This window comes from Dipodomys merriami, unplaced genomic scaffold, assembly GCF_024711535.1.
Source record: "Dipodomys merriami isolate MVZ:Mamm:240054 unplaced genomic scaffold, mDipMer1.0.p SCAF_17, whole genome shotgun sequence".
NCBI lineage: Eukaryota > Metazoa > Chordata > Mammalia > Rodentia > Heteromyidae > Dipodomys > Dipodomys merriami.
The window spans coordinates 3540741-3562578 of NW_027203048.1; positions in this window are offsets into that span (position 1 = coordinate 3540741).

Genomic DNA, 21838 nt, shown 5'->3' on the forward strand with positions numbered 1-21838 from the left:
ATGTACTTAAAGAGAGAGACAATGACAGAGAGAGAGACAGAAGCAGACACAGAGGAGAAGGCAGGGACTGGCATGGCATATTTTTGGAAATCTAACAGATCTACCCTGGATGGATATTGAAAAGGAAGAGGACAAACTTCTGGCTAGATAGGTTTGTTGTGTCAAGTGAAACCATAAGTGCCTTATTATGAAACCCACAATAGAGTTCTAAAAAAAATAAGTTCATACAGCCAGCAGAAGAGACTCGTAGCCTGTAGAAATTACTGAAAAATACCACTGGCCTCTATTGTCTGGACTGTCAGCATTGAATAGGACTTGGTAGGAGCCAAAAGAGGCAGATTGGTGCCACACTGTAAACCCCTGAATACAGAATTAACAATCGCTGTACAATCATGCAGTCTATCTTTGAGAGTGCTATGCCCTGACAGGGCCTGCCCTCACTAACTTCACCTCCCAGTGAGCAAGAACAAGTCATTGTCTGAATGGAGAGAGGAAGAGTAGGTGAATATAGTCATACTATTCAATGTACATATATGAAAATGGAACCTGGTAACTTGAGGGGATAGATGGGCTTGGGAGAGTTGGGGAGAGTGATGGACGGGATGACATTAATCCAGAAGCATGGTACACACAAATTGATGTGTTGAATTGAAATCTCTTTGTAAAGCTACTTAAAGATGATTTTTTTAATTTAAAAATAAATACATAAATAGTTTTTGAAAGAACAAGTCATTGTCTCCAAACTAGCCCTTGATTCTAAGGAAAACAAGAGTCTCAAGTAGTAAGTCTTTACAACGGGTGCCATCTTCATCTTGTTTCAGGTCCTCTTTTTTGCCAAATGATATTCACAACATTTTTTGAAAGTCCTGAATATGTCCTAGATACATACAAATATTTGTGGACAAACTTCTTCAAACAGTTTGTAACCCTTTACAATCAATGGCATCCACCCACCACATTGCCCAAGTCAAGTCCTTTGTTCTTTATCCAGTGCCTTTAGGGTTTATGATGAAAATTAACTGAAACAAGAATTCAGCAGAACAGAGATGATCTAGCCTTACAAGCTAGATGGAACTCAGTGCATTGGAGAGACCCCTGGAACCACTTCTTTACTCAAGTGTCCAGCCACTACACTTAGGGAGCAGGGGGTTTAAGGCTTGTTCATCTTGGAATCTAAATAGAAGGAAGAAAGAACAGTAACATACATAGATGGTGCATCCTGTGGAAGTCAAGAAAGGCTGAAGTTGACATCATTCTATCAGTGTTGTTTTTCCTCTGGATGTGTCTAGATTCTAAAGCAAAGCTACTGTCAGTTTTTCCTAACACTGGGATCCTTCTGATAGGATCATGAAATACAAGTTCCTAGTAAAATAATATAAAATGTGACAAGATTAGGGCCAGCTAAGGACCCGGGAATCACTCTGTGGATGCAAACACTGAACAAGGACCAATGCATGGGGCAAGGTCATCCCCTGCCCTTGGCATCCTCCCCCAGAGGATGCTGGGCCTCCATTTGCCCTGATACTTCCTTACCACTCTTTTCACCCCCTCCTTTTCTCACGTATTCATACCTGACTAATCTCAAATCATTCTTCTAGTAATTACTTCTTGCAAGAGAGAATACAACACACTCAATACTGACAATGTCATCTCTGTGAGGCTGAAATTCCTAGATCTAAAGTTCATGTAAAATACTAGGATATAGTAAAGCCACCAGCACAACCATGTTCAGTGCAGCACTATTCACCAAAGCCAAGGTATAGAGTCAGCCCAGATGCCCCTCAATGAATGAATGGATCAAGAAGATGTTCTATTATATGCACAATGGAATTTTACTCATCCATTAGAAAGAATGATATTGTATCATTTACAAAGAAATGAGGGTACTTGGGAAAAAAATTTTGTTACATGAAGTAAGTCAGGCTCAGAGAGACAAGGATGAATGTTTCCCTTTATATGTGGACTCTAGAATTAGTTTGTGAACATATAAGAAAATACTATGCTAGGGGCTGGGAAGGTGGCTCAGTGGTAGAGCGCTTGCCTTGCATGCATGAGCTCCTGGGTTCGATTCCTCAGCACCACATAAGCAAAAAAAGAAAAAAGCCGGAAGTGGCATTGTGGCTCAAGTGGTAGAGCGCTAGCCTTGAGCTGAAGAACTGAGGGACAGTGCCCAGGCCCAGAGTTCAGGCCCCACGACCGAACCCCCTCCCCCAAAAAAAGAAAATACTATGCTATGTGGTATGCAAGTGTATACAAATGTATTAACTGAAATGAGATAGATTCAGGGGAAGACTCAGTATGATTCTTTAGAAAGGCCAAGTCAAAGGTTGACAAAATAAACACCAGGAAAGGGGTATTTGAGAGAGGTAGAATGGAGTCAAGGGAAGGAGGACAGATGAATGAAGAGAAGAAAGGGAATGCAGTCAAAAACTCAACACATAGCCTACAAAATTAAGAAAAGTGAGAGGAGGGTAATTAGGAAAGATAAGTGAGAATGTTCAAAGGGGCGACACTGCCCAAGACACACTGTATTCATAAACTGCTTTGTTGATTAACAACTTCTTTGTACAACTACTTAGCAACATCAATAACATAAAATAAACAAACAAAATCTGTATAAAGCTTTCTCTATATGCCCTGTCCTCTTGAAGGCAAAGGGAGAATCCTTAAGTCTAGCTACTTTGGGGCACATTCTCCCAAGCAAGAAGTATCCTATCTCCAAGAGGAGTGGAGAGTCTAAATCCACCCTTCTCTTCTGATATTGCAGGGCTGGAGTCACTGAAATAAGCATTCTCTATTAAGCAAGGGGAAAAAAAATGCATTCCTAGTGGCAGTTAGCAGGAGGCAGCGTAATGACTTGCAAATGAAAAGCATGAAAACCAGAATGCACCTTTGAACCTCCTTCCCATCCAGCCTCAATGTCCTCATAATTTTCTCCCATAGCATTCCTGTTATTCTTGCTACCAGAGCAATAACCTTCCCGGTGCATTTTTTAAATGTTGGAGGAGGAGCTGTCCAGTGATCTCAAAGCATATGTTTTTGATTCTCATAAGATTATGGATACCAAAGGAATAAAAATGGAAATCACCACTGCCAAGATATGAAAGAAAGTTTGCATAGTAAAATAATTTAAACCTAACATTTGGACCCAATAAGGCACACGGAGCCATTTTTTTCTTCCATATTTTTGGAAAATGTGCATTTTCTTCACATTAAGTGGTACCAATAAAAAATAATGATTCTCACTCAGTTTATTCCTATAAGTTAGATTGGCTTATAGTTTTCCAAGACATGGTTTTGTATCAAGCTATATGGTAACCACCTGGGTATAAAAAAAAAATACAGCTATTTACTTGCACGCGGGGGGGGGGGGGGGGGGGAATGAGTTACCATTCTTGTTTTCTGAATCTAGCACAAAGGTCAGCTAAATGCAGTTAGTAGCTTTAGTCATCTATCTTCCCAGAATGAGTATTAAGAATACACAAATGTCTAAGAACAAACTGAGGTATGTCCAGACATCTATGTCCCAGGAGAATGCTGGCATCTTCAACATGAGGTAGTGACTCAACAGCGTAAAGAAAGAGGAGAGAGAAATTAATGGAGGGGTCAGAAAACAAACCTATCCTGGCATAGCATGACCACCAAGCTGAGGGAGGAGGGAGCTGAACTGCTTCCACTCTCAACCTCAGGAACCTGTTTCTGTGTGTAAGCTATATGACTAAACACCAACCTTTCTCGGTAATTAAATGTGAGGAATCTTTTCCTGCCCACCTCACATAGAAGACTCTATGAATGGGAATGAACTATGAAATCCATAAAATATTCTATGCATGGCTGTTATAAAGTAGAAAGAGCAGAAGGTGGTGAATTATTTATTATCCTTTGGCTCCTGTCTCAATTCTTTGTAAGTCTTTGGGTCCTCCAGTGGCTGGAAACTGGCCATTGAGATGTAAATAACAGTGAATGGCTTGCCCACCGGCAGCAGGAACACCCTTAGTAGCTGAGAAGATTCTTAGCTTGTTGTTTGTCCGGATTTCCTCTGACTCAGACTTCCTGGGACTCAGATTTCCTGCTCCTGCTGAATTCACAGTCTCCCCTTCCACTACCATCTTCTGCAAGCTTTGGCTTCTGTCAGCACATCCCTGGAGCCTGCCAAGGTCCATGATCTTCCTCCCAGTACTGTGGATGCAGTACTATGGTCTGCAGAAGATACAGAGTGGGGCATTCTGCACCCCAGCAAATATCCTGAAATGAATGGCCAGTATTCCCTTTTTAAAAGTCCCTGGTCCTCTCATCACCAGAAACTCCTCACTGCTCTTGTTTGCAGAGATCCATTTCAGATTAGCTCTCTTTCCCACTTCTTACCTCCCTTCAAGCTACCAGATCCTCAATTCTGTCACTGTTCTTGGACCTCTTGTTTGATTCTCACCCAGGAAGTCTAAAACCTGGTTATTCACCTCCTGAGAATTTTTACTTTTTAGATATTGATGTTCCAATCGATGACATCAGAGGTTCAGAGGTGGAGCCATCAAAGTTCTTCAACCAATGGTGAAGACTATTGTTAATCTAGTTCAGCTAAACTGTGACCCCAGATGACCTTACCTTCCTTATGTCCTCCAAATGTCATCCAGGTATTTTTGTGAACAAAAGATAATTCTCTTCCTGAGAGAATTGCTGCCAGTTCTTTGTTTTTCAACTGAACATTATTTTTCCTATCACATTATTATCTTAAGAAATTTGCCAATGATCAACACTTCACTGTCCAGCAAACTAATGTTTCTTGTCTGCCTTCCTGGCTTCGTTCCTAGGTCATAGGGTAGTGGGGTAGCCAAGGAAGAAACCATTGAGCCCATGCATGGAGCATTGGCTCTTATGGAGAGACTTCATGACAGGTAAGCCCAAATTCAAAAGGGGAAGTTGAGATTTGGGGATAATGTTGACAGAAACCATCTCAAGGGTGAGGCAAACAAGACAAAGCAGAAGCAACTCCACCGTGAGCGTGCATTTCGTTTTTTCTTTAAGAATAGGTTAACAGAGATGAGTCTATTGAAATAGCCTTGACCTTCCAATTCTATATCATTAGTTCACCTTACCTCCTATGCATCTTTCATGGAACCAGGCTGATGTTGTGTGTCTCCAGCAAACCTCTTCACCTTACTGACTTTTCCTTGTGTGAAATGAGAGAGGTGGGCCAGAGGATTTCCAACGCCCTCATTTGGTTTCCTATGGGTTCCTTATATTCCCCCACCCACACCATTTTCTTCATTTGTTTATATTATGTGGTACACATAAGTTCTATGTATGTTTCTACATGTGTCCTCTCCTTTAGTCATTCTGACAACCCTGTGCAGGAGAGCAGTCTATTTTTTCCAGCAGAATAAGTTGATATGTTGAGAGGATAAGAACAGTTCAAGGCCACACATCCAAACAGAGCAGAGCTGGTGCTCTGAACACAGTCTTCTCCTCAGCTTTGGGCTCCCTTCGAACATCCTCATGCATCCTCTCGGGACCTCCTCCTATTGCTGTGAATCTCTTCATACTCAGGGAGTCAGCCACTCAGCCATACCTACCCTTGCTGGCTGGGACACCAGAGCCTCTTGAAAGGGTAGTTAGGATCATCATTTCATTTTTCCTATACCCTTATTAAGTCCTCACATGTGTCACCGCACTCTCCATGACCGCTCTCAGGATGGGAGCTGACACAGGCCTGTTGCAGTGTAAAGACCCATATGTGGCTTGTCCTTGCAAGGAGTTTATACTCTGTTGAGGAAGGGAAGGGTAATTTCTAACCTTACAAAACATGGGAGGCCTAGAACAAATCACGTTAAATGAAACAAGCCAAACTCAGATAGACAAACAAGATGTGTTTCCTCTCCTATGTGGAAGCTAGATCTAAAAGAGACTGGGACATGATAAATTATACAAGACTAGGCATTCACACACAATGAGACCAAAGGAAGACACTCTTAAGGAAAGGAACACAAAGGCACAATATAGACATTATATCAAAATGAACTATACAACTTGTGAGAAGGAAAAATTGTGAGAAAGTGAGGGAAGAGGTGACACTGTCCAAAAAGAAATATACTCAATTACCTGACTTACAAAATGGTAAGCCCTCTGCAATCACCTTCCTAATACGAATATTTTTTTAAATGAAAAACGAGACCTAACAGAGTTACATGAGTATTTTCTGAAGTGTTGTAGCTCCTAGAGCTGGAGGAGCTCAGAGCAGGCCGGCTTCCCTTCCCGCCTTTGGAAAGACCAAACCTGTTCCCAGACAGTTGGGACAGAAGACTGGAGAGACTATGGATGTAAGACCTGACAGGGAAGCCATTCTTCCAGTGCTACAAAGTCAGGCTTTCTGACCTACAAGATTTCTCTGAGCTGGCCCAGAAGAGCTTTTTAGGTCCCCACCTATCAGGAAGAATGAGTCCTGTTGTCTTCAGAGCATGAAACTGCTATCCTGAGACTCGAGTGATATGTTTGCAATTTTAAGTGATTTCTACAAATCTCCTTGAGCTCAAGGCCTCGAAGACAACCTTGGATGAAAGAAAGAAGGCAGAGAGGATCAAGGCAGAAGGGGAGGAGGTCCTAAAAGTGACTCAAGAATGTTGTATGAGGGCCTGTTTCACCACCTGTAACTGTGAATCATAATAAAAATCTCTCCTCCAGGCTCCCCACCCCGCCCCCAGCCCCTTGCACTGTTCTCTGAGACCCAGGCTTGGACTGAACACATATGTGTCTAAGTTGGTCGATCTTGTTGTCCTCCAGGGCCGTAAATTCAGACTGCCACAAATCAGCTTCAGTGCAACTTCACCCCCAGACACGCACACACTCACATTAAAGTCCTGGCTGAAATATGGCTGCATGTGTTCTCTCCTGCACCACCAGCCTGCTGGCACTGAGATGCCACCCTGTCAGAGATGGTTTATGGAATGAGGTGGGGAGGGCAGAACACAGTGGCCAGCTACCACCCCAGCGAAGGCGCCAGGCAGCTTTGATCTCCGGCTGGTTAGCCTCCCCATGGATGGGGTCTTATTTGCACACAAGTCTAAAATAGAATTTTCTAAGCATCGTGAATCCTTTGTTTTCATCCTGTGCACAGACACAGTACTGGCTTCTCTTCTCTTCCCCCAACTATCTCCTTTGACATCTCACTGTCTCCAGCCATAGATAGAGGATTGCAAGTCCTTTGCTTCTCCTGGTACTAACAGTTGACAAAGCCTGTCCATCTGTTTGCATAAAAATGTTTCTTGTGGGGGCTGGGAAGGTGGCTCAGTGGTAGAGCGCTTGCCTTGCATGCATGAGGCCCTGGGTTCGATTCCTCAGCACCACATAAGCAAAAAGAAAAAAGCTAGAAGTAGTGCTGTGGCTCAAGAGGTAGAGCACTAGCCTTGAGCTAAAGAGCTGAGGGACAGCACCCAGGCCCAGAGTTCAGGCCCCACAACCGGACCCCCCCAAAAGTAAATGTTTCTTGTGGAGGGAATGGGAGTTGGACCTCTCTAAGAAGCTGCTCTATGCAAGTAAGACATTCAAGGCAACTTTTGAACACTGGGTTTCCAGAGTATGAGGATGAACAGAACTCTTCAACAAACAATGCAGCCTCTTCAACAGTCTAGGAAAATGGATTATCTAGCATGCACATCAAGACCACATCTAGATTATCTAGACCACATCTCTCAACTCCAAATGGATCCCTATCATAATGTAAGACCTAAAACTTTGAAACAACCATAGGAAAATATAGAAAAAATCATGAAGGATGTAGGCATAGGTAATTATTTTCCAAATAAGACTCTAATTGCCCAGGAAATAAGAGCAAGAAAGGACCAAGAGGACTACATTAAATACAAGCTTTCTGTACAGCAAAAGAAAGTTACTAGAATTAAGAGACAGACCACAGGGGAAAAAATGGTCACCAGCTATCCAATAAAGAATTAATATCTATAATATATAAAGAACTCAAAAAATCAATAGCAAGAGAACAAATCATCCAGTTAATAATGGCAATTGAATTTCAACAACCAGTTCTCAGAAGAAATACAAATGGCTAATGTATACATGAAATGTTCAACATCCTTAGCTATAAAGGAAATTCAAAGCAAAACTATACCAAGATTCCATTTTGACTCCAGTCAAAATGGTAGTCTTCAAGAAAATAAACAACAATAATTGTTAGGGCAGATAAGAGAAGTTGTTGGAATAACCTTCATACACTGTTGGTGGCAATATAAACTAGTGCAACCACCACGGAAATCACGATAGAAATGTCTCAAAACAAAACAAAAACAACTAAAAGTAGCCCTCACCCTAGTACCAACCAAATGTGAACTTATGAATAGTGTGGTAGTCAAGGTGAGCCATGCTGGAGAAAGGGAGGTCCTACGTTCAATATGACTGACATCCCTACAAGGAGAGGAGAAAGGCATCGTGATGAGTAGCTGAGACATGGGAAAATAACAGGTGAAAGTGAAAGCAGGGATTGAAGACTGAATCTACAAGCCAAGGAGTGCTAGACATAGCCAGTCACAAGCTAGAAGAGAAGCCTAGACTATTTTCTCTGTTGGAATCCCCAGAAACTATCAACAGGGCTGACACTCTGATGTGGAACTTTTAGTATATAGAACCATGAGAGAACACATTTCTGTTACTCTAAGCACTGACTTGGCACTTGATTTCTGTTACTTTAAGCACTCAGACGGTGGCACTTGGTTTACAGCATCCCTTGGAAAGAGAGGCTGAGTTCATAATGATAAGAAGTAGGGAGGGGATGTTACAAGACCCAGAGGTAGATCTCACTCAGAACAACAAAATAATAACCCAATTCTCAGCTACATTGAAGAATTTCAGAAGCAGAAACAGAACATACAAATCATTTCCAATCATTATCCATATGATCCCCTTTATATTTCCTGGTCTTTAGGGAGACTGCCTGCCCTTCACCTGCTAAGTGAGATAAAAGAGATCTATCTTCCTCAGATTTCATCCCTTTTCTCTGGCCGTGTAGTTAAGTTTAAACTAACACAAATGAGGGGCTGGGAAGGTGGCTCAGTGGTAGAGTGCTTGCCTTGCGTGTATGAGGCCCTGGGTTCAATTCCTCAGCACCACATGAGCAAAAAGAAAAAAGCCGGAAGTGGCGCTGTGGCTCTAGTAGTAGAGTGCTAGCCTTGAGCTGAAGAGCTGAGGGACAGCACTCAGGCCCAGAGTTCAGGCCCCACGACCAGACCCCCCCCCAAAAAAAGAAAACTAACACAACTGAATTGCAGTCACTTATTTTGAAAGGAGCCTTCACAAACATATCACGGAGAAAGCATGTTACTACATTTTAAAGAAATTTCCATGCCAGACTTCAGGGGTAGAGTTTATTTTAACCCTATTAGACAAAAATTTTGACTTTGAATTTGTAGAACCTGGCTTCAGGAATCCTCATAAGCTTCCATAACGTACATGTAAAAATGTACACCATAAAAAATGTACACCATATCTATCCATCCTTCTAAGAGGAGGCAGTAGGCATGTAATCGGATTCCAAGAAGAATCCTTCACTCCCAAACTAGGAAACACTGCTGTGGACAATGAGAAAAAAATTCAAACATAAGACCACAGAGGGTTGTTCTCTACTCACAGTCACTAACCACCTTCAGAAACTCAGTCACTCCTTTGAAAAAATAGATGTAAGCCCAAGGCCAAGAGCTGTGAAGAGTACCATGGTGCCCAGGGTATAATGTTAACCTCAAGTTATTACAGTCAGCTTGGGATGTGGATTTGCATTTACCAGATCTCAACAGAAGGTGCTATGATTTGCCTAGGACATGTTCCCCATAGATTCACATATTGAAATCTCAGTTCCTAACTGATGATATTAGGAGAGATTTTGGAGAATTTAAGGAGGTATAGGAAGTAGGTCACTGGTCCAGGCCCATTGGGTACTTGTCGCTGGCCACTTCTGGTCCACAACAAAATAGAAAAGTTCCTCCGCCAAATACACAGGCATAATGCTCTGTCCAAACACTTGGAGACAAGTGACATGAAGAGAGCCCTCTGAAGCCAGGAGACAAGAAAACGCCGTCTGCCCTTAAGTTGCTTGTGTCCGGTATTTATTTCCCCTACAGGTTTGCAAAAGTAACTAATACAGAGAAGCAGGGTCTGATCATGGGGTCTGTCAGCCTTTGGGACTGATTGATGGAAGGAATTTGGAAGAGTCTGGAGAAACAGACTAGAAAATGTTCAGAATTCTCTAACACTCTATAAGCAGAGCTTAATGGGTGATTTTGTTGGAGACTCAGATAAAAATGCCAGCAGCAATGCAGACAGTAAAGGTCAGGCTCCTATGGTTTCAAGATCTGCACAGGGAACTCAACTTGTGACTATGTGCGTTCACTCTATCACTTTGTCTATATTTTGTATATGTCTTGAGACTTTCAATGAGACTGAACTTAAAAGTAATCGATAAATTAATTTGGTAGAAAAATAAAACATTTTAAGACAGTTAACATTCAGGTTATGACATGGATATTGGCTGTTCTTATTCAGATTTATAGTAAGAATTAGGACTAAAAAGCAATGCAGAAAGATTTGAAAATTGTACAGTTTGGCCAGAGAAAGAACAAGTTGAAAACTGTAGACAAAGAGAGCATAGGGGTTTTTTTGTTTGGTTTTTATTTGGGTTTTTTTTTGCCAGCCCTGGGTCTTGAACTCAGGGCCTGGGCACTGTCCCTGAGCTTCTTTTGCTCAAGGCTAGCACTCTACCACATGAGCCACAATGCCACTTCTGGGTTTTTCTGTTTATGTGGTACTAAGGAATTGAACCCAGGCATGCACTCTACCACTAGGCCACATTCCCAGCCCAAGGGCAATGAATATTCAATGATTTGGGAGGATACCAGGTCTATAAAAATCACAGACATCGAGTGGAGCCATCCCAGAGAAAAGGCCATGTGAGCTGTTCAGAGAGACGGGGCTTCCCTAGCCATTCAAGCTCATATTACAACACCATGTACACAGCACACACTCTTGAGGAGGAGCCAGTCTCTGGACCTAAGTAATTGCTACTACTTTAGGTGTGACTCTTATAACACATTGTTGCAGCAATCACCAGCCCCAATCCTAAGTGTTCTCAGCCTCAGTCTGTAAAAGACCCCAGATGATGAAGGTACAAATTAAAGTATGGGTCATTCTTTGTATAGTGTGATTAGAATCAACAGACAAAACAATTAATTCATCTTAGAACTCAATTGATGATCCAGGAGCAAAGGCAGGAAGCAGAGGCACCCTAGTATGTTCCACGCAGATGAAGCTACATGTCCTCCTAGCCAGGAATGTGCATGGCAACAGTACTTGCCTAGAGCCCAAGATGCAGGGTTTCGGTATAAGAGCTGATCCTCGGCCTGGCCTTTGGTGCAAAGAAACCTTGGTTGCCAGATGCTGCTGAGGAATTGTAGCCATCTGGTCTCCTGGCTTCCCAGGGCAGAATGATGCTGAAATTCTGACATACATCAGCACACTCTTGGGGGGATTAGCAGACATCTGGGGAGCACAGCCTGCAATATTCTGCTTGTCTGAGTTGCAAAGCACACAAGAGAGTTCTTGAAGTGCCAAAGTACAAACCCAGCCCACCAAGGCTCCAGAGGAAGGGACTTCCTAGCTGCCCACAATCCCCTTGCTGGACTCCAAGTGACCACAGCTGACAAATAGACTGACGATGGAGGACAATAAGGTCAAGGATCTGTCACAGAACTCAGGATCTGCAAGGTAGCAACAGTACTTGGGCCAAAAGGATTTCCTTGGTTGGTTTAATTTTAGAAACACCACATTAAACAATGTTGAATATAGTTCTTTACAGGAGTCAACGCAAGTGTGCATTGTAAATCTTCAAAAGGAACTGTTAAATTTAATTAAGTTTGGCCTGGAGCTGCCTCTGTACAAAGTTTAAGTTTTGCCTAATGGTTTCTCTGTACACTGTGAACTGCAACCTAACTTGATACATAAACAGACATCCCCTACCTTACATACCCTACTCTTACTACAAGTAGTTACATCCCCGCCAATCACAGATGCTGAGCAATAGTCACAGGCAACTAAGGCATCAAATCAGACTCAAGTCAGCAAATACTAAGTTTTAACCAGTCCAATTCTCTTTGTACTTCACTCCCATTTTCTGTATGCCCACTTTCCTTTCCCAACCTACAAATATTCTCTAGCCAATGACAACCCCAGAGTCACTCCAAACCTATTTTGGTCTTGGGGGCCTCCAAATACATGACTCATTCCCTGGTCCAATGAAGTTAATATGTCTAAAGGACTATTTTAAACGGAAAATATATTAAGTTTTATTTTCTAAGTATTTATGATTACAGAACCCTACATTGTCCTATGTTAGATAGAAAATCTTTATGCTCAGCAAGGACACAGGTGACAGTGTTCTCTCGAGGAAGGAAGATGGTCCATGAATGTCCATAGCAGAAATTCTAAGGGAATCTCTAATTTAAGACAACTGGTCAACCAAGTATATGGTTGTTTCATCCAATACATTAGAGGCATCCAGATATTTTCTGTGATAATAACCTGTTGCCAATTATAGAATATTCATTGACAACTGCCATATATCATAAACTAAGCTCCCTACACAACTCAATCATCTAAACTTCTCTAAAAAGCTACTGCTCTTCCCCATCCCAATCTTCTGATGAAGAAAAAAAGGCTTTAAAAAGTCAAATGAGTTGCCATGAGTCTCATAACTCTTAGCTTAGACCTCTCGGCTTCAAATGCCTGTAAAAATTCCTGAATTCTTACTAAACATAGAACTTCCCTATGACCCGGTCATACCACTCTTGGGCACCTACTCAGATTATTACAAGTCAGGATACAGTAAAGACACTTGCACATCCATGTTCATTGCTGCACTAGTCACAGTAGCCAAGTTATAGAAACAGCCCAGATGCCCTACATGTGGTACCTATACACAATGGAATTTTATACATCCATTAAAAAGAATAATATTACGTCATTTGCAGGGAAATAGATGGACCTAGAACTTACTTAAGTAAACCAAGCTCAGAGAGACAAATGGCTCATGTTTTCTCTCATCCATGGAAGCTAGATCTAAAATGCAGCTGGACATGACAACTTATACAGGACTCCAGGCATTCACACACAGACAGACTAAAGGAGGATACTCTTAGGGGAGGAGCCCTAAGAATAGTTATTTAAAATACTATTTGCCAAAATGAACTCCAGGAAATGGAACATGGGATTTTTGTTGTCATTGTTGGTGGTGGTGGTAATGGTGATGGATGTTTGGTTTTGCTTTGTTTTTTTTTTCTTTTAGATGGGGTAGGAAAGGCGAGGTGGGGGGTACAAAAGGGAAGGAAGAAAGGTGAGCAATGCAATCATGGTATTCAGTAAACATTATTTGGAAAATTAACTATGCAACTTGTGGGCAGGAGGAGGAAACTGGGGGAAAGTGAAGGAGTAAAGGAGTGATGCTGTCCAAAAAGGAAATGTTTTCATTATCTGACTTTTAAAATGGTCACCCCTATATATAATACCTTAATAATAACAATAAAAGCATCGCTCCCAAAGAATTACCTATCGCTGGAATGTTTAAGGTCACTGTTGGGACAAAGACTTATTCTTGTGGCTTTGACCAGGACATATGTAGATCAAAGCCCTGACGATGTGTCAGGTCCACCTCTCCTTAGTTTTATGTTTCATGTTTATTATCACTTTCATCTTGCCACCATATTTTCTTGTACTGATTTATTCAAACTCACCACATGGTGAATGTAAAATCTAAGAACAGTCATCATGGAGCTCACGTTGATGTGATGACGTTCAACCACTGTAATTAGCTATTAGTTGGGTAACACGAATAACTTTTGTGCCTCACACATCCATCTGGCTAGGCCATATTTTCATATTAACAAATCCCAAAGAGGAAAACAACTTGTCATTCGGAATCAATAAACCTGGTGTTTTATACGAAATCTAGTGCTAGAAAGTTTTCTTCTGTATAAAACCTTTCCAAAGATTTGCCTCAAGCAAACAGGCTAGCACACTTGTCATAAATGAGTCCACAGCCATCATGCAAAGTGTAAGAATCACTTACTAAATGCTACCTTCATTTCTGGTGGAAGAAGAAAGAATATTTTTTTTTACTTGTTTTCCTTTAATACAAGTGAGCGTGGGAGCTGGATGATGGTGGCTCAAGCCCTACCTACTCAGGGGGCTGAGATCTCAGGATGGCAGTTCAAAGCCAACCTGGACAGAAAAGTCTCCATTTAACCAGCAACAAGCCAAAAGTGAGGTATGACTGAAGTGGTGGAATACCAGCCTTTAGCAAAAAACACCAAGTAAGAGTACAAAGCCCTAAGTTTAAATCCCAGAACAAAAAAGGAGAGAAGAGTGTGGAGGAGAGGAGGGTAGGGTGAGGAGGGGGAGAAGAAAGGAGGAGTTAGAGAACAAAAAAGGAGAAAAGAGTGTGGAGGAGAGGAGGGTAGGGTGAGGAGGGGGAGAAGAAAGGAGGAGAAGAGGAGTGTCTTGCCCTGGCTGTGTCTAATGAGCTAAGGGACATCCTCTCCAGCCCTTGAAATTGCCTCCCCTGTAATGTGAGGCATTGTACCATTTATTAATTGTTGGGATGGGGAGCCCATGGAAGGTGAATGGGATGATGGCAATTGTACACCAAGTCCAGTTTCATGCCCTAGTAGTACCACCCTGATAACTCCAGGGGAGAACCCCACTTTTGATCAGGAGGATTGCAAAACAGGAAACTTCAAACCACTCCAGACAGAAACCTTGTCTCTCTTTCTAGTTTCTTAATAGGGACACCCCAACAATGCATTGTAGTCCATTGAGTGTCTAAACAGCACCCATGATCAGTAAGTTGCCTTTGGTCTCAGGCCTAAATCTTTTCTTTTGAAGTGAAATATTCACACTAGTCTTTCCTTATAGTCCATGATAGAATTATCTATAAATTGGTGATAGTTATGAAATTGCTTCAAATTTGCTTCTTTTTATTCATTTTAAAATTATTATTTTAAGCATACATAAAAAAATTTTGGTCCATTCAGACTACTATAAAAATACGATAAAATAAAGAGCTTATAAATGACTAAGCACCATAGCATACCATAAATGAGGGGTTTTATTCCCTCACAATTTTTATAGTTTGGGAAGTCTAAAATCAGAGGGTCAGCCAACTTCATATTTGGTAAGAGCTCACTTACTAGTTCATTGATGGAGTCTTCTAGCTCATCCTCACATGATAGAAGGACAAGAAAACTCTGATGACAGATTGTGTGTGTGTGTGTGTGTGTGTGTGTGTGTGTGTGTGTGTGTGTGTGTGTGTGTGTGTGTGTCTATCTGTCTGTCTATCTGTGTGATGCTGGGGTCTGACTCCAGAGCCTTGCACATTTTAGGTAAGCACTCTCCTGCTACATGGAGCTAGGTCCTCAGCCCTTCTGGATTGTTCAGGTCTGTTCCTATAAGCTAATCACTTAGGAATTCCTGCCTCGTAAAACCCACACAGAGACTAAATTTCAGTGTATGAATCTTGAAGGAACACCAGCATTCATACTGTAGCAAAAACAGTTGAAAATCCCATAAGAGAACTGTATGGACACTTCCTAAATTGTGTGTGTGTGTGTGTGTGTGTGTGTGTGTGTGTGTGTGTGTGTGTGTGTGTGTGTGTGTGTGTGTGTGTGTGTGTGTGTGTGTGTGTGTGATTTGTCATTTTTGGTAAAGTAAAAGGAGCAATTGGTTTGGGGGCTTTGGTTTTTCTTTTTGTTTTCTTTGAGAGGGCAAAGAGGGGTGGGCAGAAGGATGAGCAAATGCAATCATGCTATTCAGTATACACTATGCTGAAACTGAACTATGTAATTTGTAGGCAGAGATGGGAGGGGGAGCCTGGGGGAAAGCCAAGGAAGGGGTGACAGTGTCAAAAAAAAAAAAAAGAAGTAATGTATTCATTACCTGACTTATGAAATGGTAACTTCTTTGTACAACACCTTAATAATAACAAAAAGATTATACATTTTTTTAAAAAGCAGCAAACACTAGCAATGCGGTTAGTCACCACCCAATTCCCAGTCCAGGGCCTTTCCTCCCTTGCAGAAGCAACTACGATTAGAAACTGATGTCTGCGCCTCTCAGCAGGTCTTTATTCTCTCAGCCCACATGCATACATAACTAGTCATGTAAAGCACTCTTTACGAATTTCAAATGTATAGAGCTAGCATGTTGAATGCATCATTCTCAAAATTACACTTTTTCCCCCACAATAAATATTTTTAAGGATCATCCACATACAATTTATTCTATCTGTCAAACACAACAGGCAGGCTGTTAAGTGGATCCCAAGGGATTCTTCTTATTGTTTATATTTATTTTATGTTTTGGTAGTGCTGAGGTTTGAACTTAGCACTTACAAGGCAAGTATTCACCCCCTAAACCACACCTCAGCCCTATTTGCATGAATTATTATTCAGATAACGTCTCCTGCTTTTGTCCAGCAGAGACTGCGATCCTCCTACCTATGTTTCTCTTGCACATCTGGGATTTCATATGTGAACCAACGCAACTAGCTTTTTTGTTGAATGGGGGTGGGGGTGGAATCTCACCAAATTTTGTCCAGGTTGGCCTAGAACTGCAGTCAGTATTCCTGATCTCCTCCTGACCTCCTCGTGAGTAGCTAGGATTACAGGCATAAGCTACCATGCCTGGCCCCAATCCCACATTTTTTACTATTATAGACAATGCCACTTTGAGCACCCTTGTTAATGTCTCCTTGTACACATGCAGGAAATTTTTTCTGGCATATAAATCTAGAAGTGCCTGTGGCAAATTACACTTTACCAGCAATGTATAATGTCCTCATTTTCCATATTACATGTAATACTTCATTGTGTCAGGCTTTTCCATTTTTGCCAAACATGAGTGTGAAATGCATTTATTAGTCATTCATTCTAGTGACTTTGAGCATCTTTTTTATATTTTTACTCAGTGTTTCTGCTCTCTTTTTAGTGACTTGTCAAATGAAAGTCTTGGACTATTTTTTTTTCTATTGGTGTAGTGTGTTCCCCTCACTGATTTGTAGGAATAATTTAGTTCCAGTAATTAAACCTTAATTACTTTGTGTCCTGGAAACACCTCTTGGCCTACAACTTGTCTTCTCACCTTGTCAGTGGTCTCTTTTGTTATGGAGAAGTTTGTTATTTTAACATGGACAAATATATTGAGCATCTGCTTTATGGATTGCCCTTCCTGGCCTTTGTTCAGCCCTTCCCTTTCTTTCTTCTAACCAATATAACACAAACTAACTGGTTTCTGTACCCATCAGCAGTCTTCAGTTCTTTCAAAAATAGCACAGAGATTATTTGTGAACATTATAAAAGTAATAATTATTGCTACAGAAAAGCTGAAAGAAGACAAACCAGTATGTTATTAGACTACTCCTAAAATTATCATTATCATCCATTCAGAAAATTCACCCAACAAGGAAATTCTATTTATTGTCCCTTCTGTATCTCAGAAAGTAGTATGACCTGTGGTAGACAGAGCTTTCTACGAGAACTGTTCCATATTTGAAGCTTCTCTCTACTATGTTTTAGCTGGTTTACCTTGTACCTGATATTTTACTTCTTTTGAACATCACTTTCTACATCGGAGAGATCAGGACAACTGCTACACTGGGTTGTTGTGCATCCTGGTTAATTTTAAAATTCATATGACAGTCCTATCATTGGCAAAATCTTTTCTTGGCATCCTATGTGTCCCTCCCTATACTACTACATGCCAGGATGCAAAGGACCTTGGAGAAAAGCAAGAACAGCCCCATGGACATGCTTATGCCCAAACCCAAGGATGAGTAGATCACAGATCCCAGGTCTCAAATTCCAACAAAGCCATCAGCAAGCCTGAGCAGCTTGTTGATCACTAATCTTTAGACTTCCATTTGCAACACTGTGCTACCAAGATGGTACCTGCAAGAGCATATAAACCAGTTGGAGAACAAAAGCTGCTAACTGACTTTACCCTCCATTCTTTCCAGGTCAGAGTAGTTAATGAGCAAGGAATAAAAACAGTGTACTTTTTTGGTGTTGTATAATTCCATTGTATTTTTGCCAGGTGTCGGATTTCACCACCCACTGCCACAGTGTCACTCCATAAAAGAACTTATTGTTACACACACAAGCAAGAACGAACTCATAACTCTACAAGACATATAATTCCACATTCTTTGTCTCATTGGAATCTTTGGGTCAATAGGCAACTATATTCATGAACTATGCCGTGATCCAAATGAGCATTGCTCATGTGGAGATGGCCCTGGCCTGAAGAAAGACTATTTTTAGGAAGGTTGGCAAAGAAAATCAAAGTTTCCAGTCCAAGCATGAGCTGCCAAATAACTAATTCCACCAAAGTTTTTTCTTACCAAAAAAAAAAAAAAGCAACAAAATAATGAAATCTTTCTTTTCACCATTTTGGGAATTATCTTCCTATGTCTAGTGAGAATAGCTTCCGCTTAGAGTGAAAGCTCTTGAAGGTCAGGGTGAAAGTCATCTGAGTTTCTTATCTCGTTATGCCTTGGAAGAATCATGGAACCTTTTTGTGTTGAGTGAAAAGGAAAATTCTGCTTGAAGCAAAACCAAGTTCATGTTCAAGGACTCTAGGGTTGTAGAGATGAAGAACAATCCCAGCCTAATCTCTGAGACAGTAATCAGATTAAATAGGAACAGTTTAACTTCTGTAGTATACTTTATGCTTGTGCAAGTCCAAATTTCAGTTGATAAAAACACTAGATTCAAATGAAATAGATGCTTGCTGAACAGGGGAAGTGGAGCAAAAGCCTATTGGTGTGATTCTCATCTTGGTCCCAGTTCCTTGGATCACGAATCTTCCCCTTCAGAGTACCAGGTTCTCTATACAGTGGGACCAGCATCCCTTTTGAGGAGGACTTTTCTTCCTGTCCCCAGAGGTTCTCAAACTGTGGTTCCACAGAATCAGTACCACCTTGTTAGAAACTCAAATTCCAAATCTTACCCCAGATGTACCAAATCATGAACTCTGGGGAAAGATGAAGCATCCAGGAGTCTAGATACTATCTAGATTCTGTTAATACACTCAAATTGATGCACAAGTACACCTGAGAAATGTTGCTCTCTATTTATTACTTACAGATAAAGTCAACATTTCTTGACATAGTTGCCCAAACATACATGATCATTAGGCCACAGGTTAATCTTCTAATGCTCCCTTCATGTTTCCCTAAGCTGTTATTTTGTGTGAATGAAAGCAAAAGCCCCAATCTTCATCTTAAATGCTGTTAACCCATGCTGGGTGCCATAGCAGACATCTCTGAACCCAGCACTCAGGAGGCTGAGGCTGAAGGAGCCTGAGTTCAAAGCAAGACTCTATCTTACAAAAAAAATGCTTCTTATCTTTATCCTCATAGAAAAAGCAGCAATTTATTCCAATATTCACCAGGAAACAGACATTTGAAAAGTGGCTAATGACTTGTAGTTTTATGGGGCATCTTACCTTGACTGCTTCAGCTATCTTCAGGAAACTAAGCTAAAGCATCTTGCCATTAATACTTCAAGAGTCACTGACACCTAATGGAAGGTTTTAAAAGAACATATGATTTCTAGAGTATATGAAACCAGTTGATAGGCCTCTCTAAGAAAACCTCCCACCCAGAAGATGTATCCTGGAAGCTGATCCTAAGGATTCACAGGAGCTCTAGAAAGCTAAAGGCAGTGGGAACTGCTTTCTGGACCTGTGAGAAGGGCCATTTGGGTGGAATTTTTCCACCTCGGGTTGTTTTCCTAGTTGCTCAGAGGTATCCCTCTGAAGCTTGGAAGGCAGAGACGATGCCTGTTTGACTGCCTTTTTTGAAAAGCCCAATTAGTAACTGAGCAAGAGGCTTTCCCCAGGAAGTCAGCTTTGCCTCAGACGACGAATCAGTGTGGTGCCTACCATAGCCAAGTGGCCTCCAGGACCCCGCTGGGAAATCACTGGAGTTTTACGAGCTTAGCTGCAGCTTTTGTGTAAACAACATAACATTTTATGGTGGGAAACCTAGTCCTTTGCTTTTTATTCTTTTTAATGGAAAAACATCGATTAAGGCTTTTCAATGTCCAAAATGTAAAGAAATGTGAAGAAAAAGTGAATGTTGTTTCAGAAATGGTCCAAGGAGAAAGACAATGCAGTAGCTACAAGTTTAATGACCTTTCTCATAAAATTATGCAAGGGATTTGTGATAAGCATGGCAATAAAAATGGTTTTGTGGCCTCTAATTCTCCAGCTGTGGATGAAGTGTTTTCTAAAGAGCATGCCACTGCTGTTTCTAGCCATTATTTATCCCATCACCGATTTATTTCCAAGAGGAATATCACTAAGTTCATATATTAAATGCTTTAATCTAAATATATGAGATAGCAAATTTGGTATTTGTTTTTAATGAAGAAGGATGAGTTGGAAGGGATGGGTGAGCATGTTGAAAGGGGTGACACTGATCAAGATCAAGATGCATTGTATTCATAAACTGCTTTGTTAAATGAGCCCCCCCCAAAAAAAGATGATATTACCAAATCAGCTCTTGTAAAGGATCATTTGAGCAAAGACCAAACTCAAGCGATAGATATGGGTTGTTATATGTGTACCTAAACCCATACAATGTGCAACAAGCACCAAGAGAGGGCCTTCACGTACACTAGAGACCTCAGGTGATAACGATCCATTAACATAGGTTCATCAATTACAATGGTTGAACCACGTTGAGGGTGGGGGGAGGGTGCACATGTGGAATTTTCTGTACTTTCTGTATACCTAAACCTGTTATAAGAAATTTATCTATTTAAAAATTCACTGGAGAGAGACAGAGAGAGTTACGTGTCTATATATGTATTTGCAAGGGATTAATTTCATCTCTACCTTCCGCTTTCTATTTCACCCCTTTGTGACATGTTACAATCCCTGCTAACATGATTAACCTTGGTTGCTGGGCATGGCAAACCTTGTTTAGATACTCAGATCTTGTTTTCCTTCAAGACTCAAAGATAAGATGAGAGAGAGAGAGAGAGAGAGAGAGAGAGAGAGAGAGAGAGAGAGAGAGAGAGCGAAGCATATTTTAGGAAACCCACTCATACCCTATGAGCACCAGGGTACTGTGTTGCTGTTGGCCTTTTATTCTTTTTTTTTAAAATAAAAGTTGAGGTTGGGTGAAATAAAGAGAACTCTCAGGACTCTATTTACTGAAGTCTATTGACTCCTGACCTTCAGGCAATCAGAACCTGACTGCTCCAAAGGACAATCTTCAACTGCTAATGTGTGTTATCAAATACCACCAGCTTTTACCTTCAGGCCTTCATCAGAGAAAGTCAAAGAAGCTACTACATCCATTGTCTACAGGCTAGAAGCATATTCAGGCAAAATGGGATTGCCTGGTATAGTTTGGGCAGTAATGGCATGCCAGAATGTGGTACCAGAAGGAGGAGAACTTGTAGAAAAAAAATGCCTAGGCTGAGATCTGAGGGTAACAGTTTGAAGCCAGCCCAGGCAGGAAAGTCTGTGAGACTCTTATCTCCAATTAACCTCCAGAAAGCCAGAAACGGTGCTATGGCTCAAGTGGTAGAGCACTGATCTTGAGCTGAAGAGCTCAGGGACAGCACCCAGGCCCAGAGTTCAAGCCCCACGACCAACAGAAGAAAAAAAAAGAACGAACAAAAGAAAGAAAGAAAGAAAGAAAGAAAGAAAGAAAGAAAGAAAGAAAGAAAGAAAGAAAGGAAGGAAGGAAGGAAGGAAGGAAGGAAGGAAGGAAGGAAGGAAGGAAGGA